At 37.5% G+C, this 13,252-nt stretch overlaps 1 long non-coding RNA gene and 1 pseudogene across 1 annotated transcript; both read right to left on the bottom strand.

Moving 5' to 3' along the window:
* Positions 1–4,242: 4,242 nt before the first annotated feature.
* On the bottom strand, positions 4,243–5,155 carry LOC120172248. Its single transcript, XR_005520947.1, has 3 exons — positions 4,995–5,155; positions 4,671–4,876; positions 4,243–4,516 (listed from the first exon to the last, which is right to left on the bottom strand). It is a non-coding gene; the product is annotated as an uncharacterized LOC120172248 (long non-coding RNA).
* Positions 5,156–6,382: 1,227 nt separating this feature from the next.
* LOC120172247 lies at positions 6,383–13,252 on the bottom strand (annotated as a pseudogene).

The raw sequence follows: 13,252 nt of genomic DNA, 5'->3' as shown, positions 1-13,252 counted from the left end.
ATCAAAAACCATCATATAAGCATTTAATCAAACATTTTATGTTCGACACTCAAAATTAAAGTAATAAACATTCAACATTCATAATATCATTTTTCCTCTTTCAAATACGAAACAACAAGCCATGTTGAATCCCAATAGAGATGTAGAATTCGATTATCAAATGATGATAAGAGCACTTCTATTTATAGGTGGAGGAAATAGACCCCAATCAATGGTTTTTTCGCCATAATTTAGGTGATTCTAGAGCCTTTAACAGTTGTCTTCTTCCAGCTATCCCATCTAGAAGGTTCTCTAATCTTTTTGGTGAATCACCAAATGCTACAAAACAATTTATCAGACTAACACAACATCACAACATTATCTACAACATCAAGTAATGCCCCCAGCTTAGTCCCATTATGCAAATAATGCAAAATAAGTAAAAAAAACGATCCTAAAATGTTCCTAAAAATGCTCAAGTTCAAGCTATCCTAGGTAAAAGATTTCTAAATGATAACTCTTTTGGAGAGTTATCAAGCATACCTGGACTAGAGAAGAGAATGCATGTCGAGTAAAGTTCAAAATAGGTGGACACCTGTACAAATTTGTTAGAGAATGGCTAGTTGGAAAGAATCTAGTGCATTGTAAATTAATATTATTATGTACTACAGAGAAAATATTAAAAAAATGAATGAATGATGTTTTCACATTTCTAAAACCCCTCAGCTCTTCTTTGTCTATCTTCTACTTTCTTATTCTCACACCTTAGTTCATAACATTCTTCTATTGCTTCCTAAAAAATGACTAGATATTCTTTTCAAGTTATCTTGAAAGTAGTTATCGACGTGCTCTCAAAATTGTTTTAATATCCCAATAAGGTGCAAGTTAAAAATAATGATACCCAAAAACAAAATAAAGAAAACTGACCACGGAATTGGCATCAAAATTTACTCTGCAACACCACCAAAAGAGAACCCTACACGATGTTCTCTCCCTCAATTGCCATTGAATCCTAGTCAGAAGTGGAAAGTCATGGCCAAATGGGTTCAAAAAACCATATCCAAAAATTTCATACTTGTCAACTTCCCACTGACATGCATTCTTTAGATTTCAAATTGGTTTTGCCTTCTATTTCCGCTATGATGTTTGCAACCATCTTACCACCATCATGATTTACTCCCTCTCAGGCCTCTACGTTCTCTCTTGCTTCTTCCACTTCATCAATGGTTTTGGGGTTTCATTCAGAACGATTTATTATAGTTTCGTGATGCCTAGGGGACTGGCTCTTTTCAAGCATGATCTCGAAGTCGAATTGTAAAAAAATGACATGTACAAGGTTAGACTTACATATTTGTTCATGCCATCATGTGTGTGTTGGTGTTCATGCATGGAGATTGCTTTCTCGGATCATAGAGTTACCAAATGTGTTTTTGGGGTACGAGAAGGAAATGGATCAAGTTATGAATATTTTTCCATTAATGGTGGGGATTATTTGTAATGACATGTTTCTTGTGTTTCCCAAAACTAGATTTGGCTTTGGTTGCATGACCTTTTATATTTAACAGCGTGGTTTTCAATTTAATGTCTTAATATATGTTAGAATTTGACTCGAATTCAAAGTGGCACAAATTAATTAATATTGAAATTTGGGAAAATTAAAAATCCTAGTTTGATTAAAGATAGATAACCTCATTAAAGTATTTCTACTCTATTTAGTTTTCTTTGTAATCAATTATCTATCCATATAAATAAATAGTAAGGGTAAAAGGATATATATCAAGTTTTTATTTCACCAAATTCTTTTGTATTTTATTCATTCATATTAGTGAAATTTTCTCATCTGCCCGTGGTTTTTCCCTTTTGGGTTTTTCATGTAAATCTTGGTGTTCTGTATTTTTCTTTTTTCGATCGTGTTTACTGTCTGCCGATAATTGTTTCGATATTATAACAAATTGGTATCAGAGCTTCAGTTCAATATTATTGTAAGAATAAAGTATGATATTTCATTGTTAGATCGAAACACTAGGTTCTTGTCGTAGTAGATGAAGATTCAGAATGTCCTTGCACAATTGGACTTAGATGATGCATTGGAAGAGTTTGATAAGAAGAAATTGTCATATTGGATAAACGAAGAAAAACATAAGGATCGTAAAACACTATCTCAGATCCATTTACACTTATCAAATCAAATATTATAGGATGTGTTGAAAGAAAAAAATGATGCTTCTTTAAGGACGAAATTGGAGCAAATATACATGCAAAAAAATTTATCAACGAGTTACACTTAAAGAAGTGTCTTTATTCGTTTAAGTTGGCAAAAGATTCGTCTCCTGAAGAGCACCTGACCGTATTTAAGGAAGTTTTCTCTGATTTGGAGACTTCAGAAGTGAAGTATGATCAAGAAGATTTAGGATTGATCCTCTTGTGTTCACTGCCTCCTTCCTACTAATCTTTTAGAGACACAAATTTGTACAGTCATGAAACACTCACTCTTGAAGGGATATACAATAATCTGCACTCATTTGACAAGATAAGTATCTTGTATCTAGTTCCGAGCTCCAGGCAGAGGGTCCCATGGTGCATGGATCAACTAGCTCAAACCATGAAAGAAAAGGCGAGCTTTCTTCTAGTAATGAAGGGAGAGATAGATCAAAATCTTACAATCGAGGTAAAACTTGTCACTTTTGTAAAAAGAAAGGTCATGTTAAATCGGAGTGTTACAAGTTACATAGTAAAATTAAAATAAAAACAGAAGAGTAAAACTCGAGAAAATCTTGTGAAATCGGTGTAGTAGAGGGGTGCAATGACGGAGAACTCATAGTTGTAGCTGATGACAACTCTATAACAACTGAGGAATGGATACTGGAATCTGGTAGCAGTTTTCATGTCAGTCTTAACCGTGACTAATTTACGACGTATAAAGTTGTACCTACATGTGATGTATTTTTGGAAATAATCTCTTGTAAAGTCGTGTATTGGCACAAGCAAGATTAAGATATTCGATGGGTTGTTCGAACACTTGGTAATGTGAGTCATTCTCCATATTTGAGTATAAATATAATTTCGTTAGGTACCTGGATTCAAAAGGCTACAAATTCTCCAATGAATGTAGAAATATAAAGATTTGCAAGGGCTCTCTTGTTGTGATGAAAGGGCAGAGAAAGATTGTCAAGTTTTATGTTCTACATGGTTTAATAGTTTTAGATAATACAACTGATTTATTCAACGTGTCAAATAACGTTGTTATTGGTAAAACATTTTGACTAAATCTAGCAAAAGAAGATTTTTTGTTGAACAAGATAACCATGGGAAGAACGGTTATGTGAAATAAAATAGTTCAATTTCGTGGGTATAACGAATTTGAAGATAGAATTATCATTGATGATTAGGACTATGTTGTGCATGATATTGCTCGTGGTGATACATTTGTGAGCAACGTTGGCACTTATGATAGTCATGATGATGTGAAGGCTAAATCCAAGCTTAGAAAAATGTTGGATTTGGTCAGTATCCATTACTGAATATTACCCATTTGAGCGGTGTTGTGGAAGAGGTGGAGAACTTTTCATTGAAGTGAAGAATTATTTTTCTTGTTGAGTTTGGGTGTCTCATCGAATTTGAGTGTTTATATTGAAACCTTCGCACTTTCAAAATTTGTGTCATTGTAGAGATTTGTTAAAGTTTGACTTGAATTTAAAGTGGCACAAATTAATTAATATTTAAATTTGATAAAATAAAAATCCTAGTTTGATTAAAAGTAGATAACTTTATTAAAATAGATTTTTACTCTATTTAGTTTTCCTTTGTAATCAATTAACTAGCTCTATAAATAGATAGTAAGGGTAAAGGGTTAAATATCAAGTTTTTTTATCACCAAAATCTCCTCTTGTATTTTTTTTCTTTTATCCTGTACTTGTGGTTTTTTCCTTTTAGATTTTCGACGTAAATCTTGGTGTTATTTATTTTTCTTTTTCGATCGTGTTTATTTGTTTCCCAATAATTGCTTCGATATTATAACGATATAGATAAATTTAAATTTGAAATGATTTTGTAAATATTTTTTCCGACAATTCATGACTCGAGCCTGCAGAAGAATTGTACATTGATTCTGATGTATTTTCTTCTAATTTATATTTGATAAAAAAAAAAAAGTAAATTCCTTCTTTTGAAGTACCATATATTTTATTTTTATTTTTTGCAGCACCACACTGAAAGTTTTGTTAAAGAATCAATCTCAGCTTCTTGTTTTTATCTTATTCGGTCTGTCTCAAGAAACCATTGACTGATATTGAAGATGATTTGAAAAAGAGTAAGTTTCCTTAGAGGATTTATGGAGCGGCTTTCAAGGAACAAATTCACACTGATATAAAGCTTAAGTCTAACAATGGGCCCTCCATGCCAGCACACAAATCTTTACTGCTAAAAACTCCCTACGTATGCTTCAATTAAATCTTTTCTTTCTCTGCTTCTGTTGCTTGGACCGAACATTGATCATGAATTTACGTTCGTGTAGGCACTTGGCAGCAAAATCAGTAACCTTTAAAAAATATTTAAGTTCAATGTTCAAAGTTGAGTGATTAGATTGAAAACTCTTAAAGTATACTGAGTGAAATAGGAGAGGTAGTAAAATTCAGTTATTAAATTTGTAATGACCTTAAGTTAATGAGTAGAAAGAAAATTCGGCACCTTACCAGTTGTTGACGGTGAAGGAAAAATGTTATCGGTAACATAAGCCTTAGAGATATATAGTTCCTTTTTCACTGCACCGGAGATCTACCTTGATTACATTACAGGCCAGTGATGAAATTATGCTGCAACAATTCACTAATAGCAGTTAAAAAGCACTTGGAGGAACACGAAATGAGATCACCAGTGTTGAGTGGCATGGCATGATCACCTGCAAAACAGACCAAACGGTCAAACAACTGATTCAGACGCTTGACTCGGGGATGACAATGGGAATTCAGGAGTGGTCATGCTTCGAGATATCATTTCGAGGTTAGTATACGAATCACCTGGATACTTTGGTGATTTCTTTGATGGTGTGTTGCCTCTAAGAAGCTTTGGAATCAACTTCAACCAAAAAAAGCAGATTAAATTTTTTAACTTCGAATTGAATGATTCGAGTTTTCTAAGAACTTGAATATAGAATTCGAATTAAACACTTTAAATTATTCTATTCAATCATTCAACCGATTCCAGCCGATTCTAAATGCTGGATCAACCAGACCAATCGGTTGAACTTCCTGGTCAGATCTGGTTTTTAGATCCCAATCTCGATCGATCTACGCCATTCATTTTCTCATTTCGTTAGCCATCAAGAGCATGCTCTTAGCTGGCCAACAAACCATGAACCTAATTTTATCTCTGGCCTGCTAAAATGCTACATTAACCACCAAATGGACCACCAGAGGACGTGATGAATGAATGACTAATCAATCAGGGATCAAATGGACCTGCAGTTTATTCGTGAATAGGAAATATGACAAATGAACTGGTCTAAAGAAAGTTCCATTAATGCAATCTTGAGACCAAACAACAGCCAGCGAGTTCCTGCTGTAAAAGAAAAGACGGTGCATGTTTATTTGCACCATAATTTATGAAGCCATGTGGGTTGTACTTACGATTTCCTGTTGCCCGGAAGCAGGGTGGTCCGGCTTCAACTTTCATGTCCCTCTTGTTGCCGGCGCTTCGTAGATTGTTCTTGCTGCCATGAACTGTATATTTGTTCAACCTAGTTTCTAATCCATTCAATTTTGTGTGCCAAAATATAAAAAATGCTAAAGAGGGGCACAGATATTAAGTATTATTTGGATCCAAACTGTGCAAATGGAAGTTGCAATAATAAAATATGAGAGATACATTTAGATAATTAAGGATGCATGCATAAGCGAATTGAGCTAAATTCGTACTCGAACCGTGTTATGATTTGTCCTGATTTTCGGTTTTGGTCAGGACGTCTCCATTGAAGTTAATTAAACTGCAACTTCATCAGATTTACCCGTCCTAGTTTTGGGGTCAATTCTTTTAGGGTTTTTGCATTTGCGTTTGTCAGTCGAGTTCGGGTTACTCCAGATTCGAATCATTTTGTATTAGGCTTCAAACTGGGCAGGTTTGGATTGTGAATGCTTATGGTCAAATCGAGTTCGACTGGCTTCAGACTCGGGTCAACATTGACAGGTCTGTTCAAAACCAAAATATAGCTATTGGTTTCAATCCTACAAATAATAGGCATCAGTATTAGTTAGATATTACAGAGTCAGAAGCTTTCGTTATGCTCTCAGACATTCAGGCACTCTGGAATTTTATTTGCAAGAGAATAATAGATATATATAGTAGTATATACTGCCACAAGGTTAATGGTAATTTCCGAAAATGAACCAAGAGAAATCCCCACACAGAGCAACTATAGACCATAAATATGCATTTATACAATATATGAAGGGTAATCGCTTCTTACACAAAACCTGAATTTATAACAACAAACAGACTAAATAATAAACACGTTACCAGGTTTATATATGTGAAAATTCTTGCTTCAGCCAGATGTTGATGAGCATGAGGGCCATACCTGTAACGAGATTCTGATACTATGAACCCTTTCTTCTCACATGGTGAAGAACCAGTGGAGATCCTTCAAACAAATCTGATAAATAGTTTTCTAAATCGTCTGGTGTATACTAAATGTATTTTCCAGCATGTCTTCCACTATCTAGCAGTCCCGAACCTCCCGAAGAAGAATCGGTAAGCTGGAATTACTTTCTCTGATATAGATAATCGAAGCTCTCCACGAAGTTGAGGATCTGGGACTTTCCAACCAGTTTGAGTCTTGTATGTTTCTTCGAAGCATGCATTGAAGTTCTTAAATCTTTCTTTCAAGGTCACCTTCGAGGCATTATTAGAGCTGCTACCAATTCCTTCATCTTGAAGACAATGTAGAGCTTTGATCCAACAAGCCCTTAGATAACTCGTGGCATACTGACGTATCTGGCCACTTCGTTTACGAACCCAATTGTCTTCTAAAAGCTTTCTTAGCTCCGAATCCTTCACCTTTTGTACTATATACAGAATATTGTTCATCAAAAATACGAAATGTAAAGCACCATCTTCATACAGCTTTGATTTCTCCCCGAGATTGGTTTCCAAATACGATGTCAACGACAACAACAATTTTGCGAACGGAGTTTTGGTCTCCAATTCAATATCTTCACCCTCCAATCCAGTAGCAATGTCACATAATTCATCACATAACGTGTAAGAGGATGAATCTCCATTGTGCATGGGTATCTTTGAAGCGTCATTCTTCAGGGCATTCTCGAACTCCATGAAAGTCCCTTTCACCGCATCCCCTAATTCTGCCAGCACTCCCTTCACCTCACTACACACAAATTCGTCCATAACCGTCATCCTGAAATCCAGCAATGCATCGGCCAACACATCATACATATCCAGAATCCTAAACAGCTTCTCAAATGATCTTTTCCCAATAGAAACAGCTTCTCCGAAATTCAACAACTGCATTATACACCCTTTTGCTGTCTCATTATAACACGTCTCTTTGATCGAATCGGAGCCATTGAATATCAGATCACAGAGCCTCTATTCTCCATACAAAAGAACCCATACAGTAAGCTTAACAGCTTGAATCCATTTCTTCATCTTTTCATCCAATGATTTCCACTCAATCTTTTGAACTTCCTCGATACTCAATTTCTCAACTCCAAGAATTAGCAAACACTCATTCAAAGCATCATGCCTAACATTACAATAAGCTTGAACACACTCTTTCTCATACCCAGACCGGATCATCCAGTCCGCAATCTCTTTCAACTCAATGACAGCATCACAGTTTATCAAATCCACGCATAAATCATCTCCCAAGCTTGCTCCTCGCTAGTGAAAGCACTCTATCTCACTACCGACCTGTGCAAAGCTCTCGAATTCTTCATCAATTTCCAATTCATTCACGTGTTGTAAACAAATAAAGAAATGAATAAAAAAACGTATTTCTCATTTATTTCTTCTGGTTTACACAAAGACTCCTCTTATAGGCTTAGACTCCTTCTAGAATTGTAACAAGTTGTCATATTACGTTATAACAACCATGCCAGCTCATGCAACAGACTTCACACGTAGCACAACTCTAACCAACTCTCCACGTAGCACAACTCTCATATTGGCTCAACATTCTCCCTACTACTCTGATCCTTCATTATCCATGACACGAACTCTTTGCCGAAACTCTGAAAAAGAGGATTTAGTCAACAGTTTGGTTAAACCATCAACAACTTGATGATTAGCAGGTGCGTAATTAACGTTCAGGTCTTTTCCCGCTACCTTCTCACGAAAAAAGCACATGTCGAGCTCGACATGCTTCATTTTGCATGAAATACAGGGTTAGCACTCATTGCTACTGCGCTTGTGTTGTCGCACCATACTATAGGAATTGCACTCGTTTTTTCCCCATGTCAGCAAGTAATGTCTTAACCCATACAACTTCAGAGACCACATCTGCGATACTACGAAATTCAGCCTCGGTGGTTGATCTAGCAATTGTTCGTTGCTTCTTAGAACTCTATGAGATTAGGCTGCTGCTAAGAAATACGCAGGAAGCAGACATTGATCGGCGGCCATCAGCATTGCTCGCCCAGTCAACGTGAGCTAAGGCGATTACCTTTGAAGGAGATCCTGCCTGGAAAACAAGTCCATGATGAAGCGTGACACGTAAATACCGTAAAATCCTCTTTACTGCTATCCAATGTCCTTCACATGGTGTATGCATGTATTGAGCAACTCTATGAATGCTAAATATTATCCGGACGAGTGTGTGTGAGATAGAGTAAGGCTCCAATGATACTTCTGAAAAACTGAGGGTTATCAAGCATTTTACCAGACTTGCCTGTGAGCTTAGGAAAAATTAGCATCGGTGTTGGAGCTGGTTTTGCATCATCCATTTTGGTTTTTGCTAACAACTGTTTAATGAATTTTTGTTGGCGAAGCATTTGATGATCACGAGTTCTAGTAACTTCAATGCCTAAGAAAAATCATAAGTCCCCAAGATCTTTCAGAGAAAACTGAACACCAAGACAGAGAATAACTTCTTCAACCACACTCTTGGAGCCACCGATGATGATAATATCATCAACATAGATGAGTAGGAATACACAAGTGCCTCCAGAACTTCAGATGAACAAAGAGACATCAGCAGCAGATTCCTTAAACCCTTGCTACACAAGATACTATTTTTATCTTGCATACCACATCCTCGGGGCTTGCTTTAAGTCATACAAGGCTTTTGTTAACCTGCACACTAATGATTTGTCATCAAGTGATTGTTGTTCAAAATCAAGAGGTTGGAGCATAAACACTTCCTCACTCAATTCTCCGTTGAGGAAGGCATTGTTAACGTCAACTTGACATAACACCCACTTATTTGAAACAACTATGGATAACACAACATTTACGTAGACAACCTTACAACAGGACGGGTGGAAAGATACAATCGTGCTTTGCGCCGCTCAATAGTGCTTTGCGCCGCTCAATAGTACCATAAGCATTGCGTTTGATTTTGAATAACCATTTGCACCCAATGGCCACATGATCGGGTGGAAGAGATACAAGATGCCATGTAGAATTTTTCAATAGAGCATTGTACTCATCAAGAACAACTTGTTTCCATGGTGGATCAGAAAAAGCTTGAGAAATCGATGTTGGCTCTACCTCTTCTTCAAAGGAGATAGCATCAGCCGAAAAAATCTTGGGTTTGAAAATACCCAGCTTGCTTCTTGTTATAATGGGATGAAATTCACGACATCACTACATGGTTGAAGTTCAACAGCATATATGTTGTCTCTTGCATGATGCTCTACTTCTTGATTCGGTAAGTCCAATAATACTGATTGGACTTCATTATTATCTCTTGTCAAGACAGGAGAATGTTGATCAGCACCAGTAACAAGAGCAGTTGGAAATGAAGTAGAGTTGTTGATTGGATGTGCACAAACATGAGGTGGAGTTTCCTTTTGAGAACGAGAACAATTGCCAAGGAGATTACTAGCTCCAGGAACCATCCTCAATGTAGAACTCGGGGTTGGCATAGGATCTTTTAATGAAGGTAGCACCTTTTTATCAACATAAGGAAAGACACCTTCATAAAAAACAACATGATGAGAGCCCTTTCTTTCGATGCTAAACAAGCATAGCCTCGATGTTGTAGGTTATAGCCAAGAAAAACACAAGCTAGAGAGCGAAAGGAGAGCTTGTGAGATTGAAATGGTCGAGTATGAGGAAAACAAAGGCACCCAAACACCCGGAGATTATCATAAGTTGGTGTCTGATTAAACAACTTCTCGAAAGGAGAACAAACATTTAGTACTGATGTGGGCAGGCGATTAATAAGGTGGACAGCTGTAACAATTACATAAGACCAAAATATGAAAAGCAATGAGGCTCGAGCAAGAAGAGTGAAGGCCATTTCCACAATAAGGCGGTGTTTTCTTTCCACAACACCGTTTTGTTGAGACGTGTGAGGATAAGTTACTCGATGATGAATTCCAACCTATAAGAGAACATTAGTCAATGGACGATACTCTCCACCCCAATTACTTTGAACAACCAAGATGTCAGAGTTAAATTGAGTACGAACCAACTGTTTTAAACAGATGAAAGACCTTGGTAGCTTCACTCTTTTCCTTTAGAAGGTATAACCACGTATGTATAGAAAAAACATCCATAAAGTATAAATAATATTTAAATCCATTAGAGGGGATATGTGTAGGACCCCAAAGGTCTGTAAACACAACTTGAAATGGTTTAGTGTAAACAGTGTTGGATCGAGGAAAGGGCAAAGCATGACCTTTGCTCATTTGGCAAGCAGTACATAATGAAGAATTGACTTTATTAATATTTCTCAAAGAAGGATTATTACAAGTGAATCTTATCATACGTAAAACATCATGAGAAGAATGATCCAGACAATCATGCCAAACATCATAAGTAACCATAGATCCACTAGCCACATTCACTATAGGTAGAGAGTTAAACCATCATATTCTACCCCACGTAGGACCACAGCTCCCGTATCATAATCATACACTAAGCAGCTATGGGCATAAAATTCCAGAAAAACTCGATTATCACGAGCAAGATTAGATATAGAGATAAAAAAAATTTAATGCTAGGAACATGAAGCAAGTTTGACAATCGTAAAGAATGAGAAACAAATGCAAAGAAGTATGACCAATTTTATTGATAGGAAAGGAGTTACCATTACCCATTAGTAACTTACCAGGCTCAGAGTAAGCAATACTATCAGTGAGTTCCCCAACATTAGCTGTAATGTGGTACGTAGCACTCTAGTCAACACACTAAGTAGTCATGTTGTCAGGTGAAGATGAACTTCCATGGCCATGACTAGATCCACAACACCCAGAACTTGATGAGCTAGTGTTCTGATGACTTAAGTTCGCAGCTGTATTATTAGACGATCCCTTGTAGCCAGAAGAAAATACACAATGGAAAGACTCATCAAAGCGTACCAGCATCGATTAACCAGATGGCTAGTTTTCCCACACAATTGACACTGAAGTTTTCTACGACCTCGGCCTCGACCACTAGAAGCACTCGGAGGTCTTCCTAACCTACCCGAACGTATATTCAAACCAGAAGAAGTTTTGTCAGCAGTAGAGGAACCAGTGGAAACCTGAGCAACATTAGCACTGATATAAAGATTATCAAATCGATCAAAGTTCTTTTGTTGTGTTTCTGCATCAACGAGTACGAAAGCAATGCCTTCCAAAGTGAAAGGTTCATGACTCGTCGTAATTAAAGCAACAAAAGAACGATACTCTGGTAATAAACCATTGAGGATGGTGACAATGCGTTCAAACTCAAAGATGGGGCAGCCACACACAACCAGTGCATCGTTAATCTCTTTCACGTGAGAAATATAAGCGCACACGCCAAGGTCACCCTTCTTAACTGTCTTCAGCTTGTAGTGTAGATTCATGAGAAATGGTGATCGATTTGCTCGCAAAGAATGTTGTTACTATTTTCCAGATTTTTGAGGCAATCTTCGTTCCCACCAGCTGATGAAGTAAATATGAACTTATAGTAGAAAGTAACCAAGAGGATAAGGGACTATTTTTGAGCCATGAAATCCTCATAATCTTTATTTTCCACCAGGAACCCATCATCTCCTTCCACCATGGTAGGTGGTGGTTGAACAGCACCAGTCAACAACTTCTCAAGCCGATGACTACGAACAACAAGCAATACTTGTTGCTTCCAAAGGAGGAAATTATATTTATCAAGCACCACACTGATTTTTTTTTGGTAAAGACCTTTCTGGGAGGAAACAAAGCCGCAGATCCAGTAACCCCAGAGTCGGGAGAAGCTCCGTCACTTCCAACCATGAAGACGGAAAAAGAACTCCCACAGAGCGTCAAAAAACTAGTAAATAAGCACTCAGGTCAGAAGCGACTGATACCATGTTGTAAAACAAATAAAGAAATGAATAAAAAAACATATTTCTCATTTATTTCTTCTGGTTTACACAAAGACTCCTCTTATAGGGTTAGACTCATTCTAGAATTATAACAGCTGGTCATATTACGTTATAACAACCCTGTCAGCTTATGCAACAGACTTTACACGTAGCACAACTCTCATATTGGCTCAACACACTGCAAAAGAAAGGGAAACCTTTCGGATCAAACCGTAAAGCCTCTCCGCGTCAAGTGGCACTGAGTTCCTACTCAGAATAAGCCGAAACTCATCTTCTAGCCTCGACATGGCCATCTGAAGGGATGTCTCCGCCCGGTACATCATTTCGTTATTGGACCGAACCAACATGTTGACAACCGATTTAAGGATCTCGTCAATCGCAGAAAGGAACTCCTCAGTTTCATCAGGAGAGTCCTCCCAACGAAGAGAATAACAGGAAGCGTCGGTGTTCCACCGGAGGATCACTTTCTCGACGGCGTGAAAACGAACGTCAGTACGGTCGGAGTTGCTAATCAAATCGGAGATGTTCGAAAAGTGATTATCGAAGCTCGAGAAAATCGAGAGCATGTCTTCACGGACCTCTTTAGGAGTGTTGAGACTACTAACGATCTGCTGAGCCGTTGCCATGACCCGATCCTCACTACCCGGTCCAAGGCTTGTTGTGGTGGTAGTCGTCGGCTCCATTCTCCGGTTATTTCAAAGAGTAGGTAATGATTTGTGCTTCAGTATTGTGGGAAAGCGAAACCACAGCTCACGGTGGTTGGTTAAA

This window comes from Hibiscus syriacus, unplaced genomic scaffold (assembly GCF_006381635.1).
Source record: "Hibiscus syriacus cultivar Baekdansim isolate YM2019G1 unplaced genomic scaffold, ASM638163v2 tig00111847_pilon, whole genome shotgun sequence".
Classification (NCBI taxonomy): Eukaryota; Viridiplantae; Streptophyta; class Magnoliopsida; order Malvales; family Malvaceae; genus Hibiscus; species Hibiscus syriacus.
The sequence above is the reverse complement of the archived record's forward strand: the minus strand, read 5'-3'. Positions and strand labels throughout refer to the sequence as shown.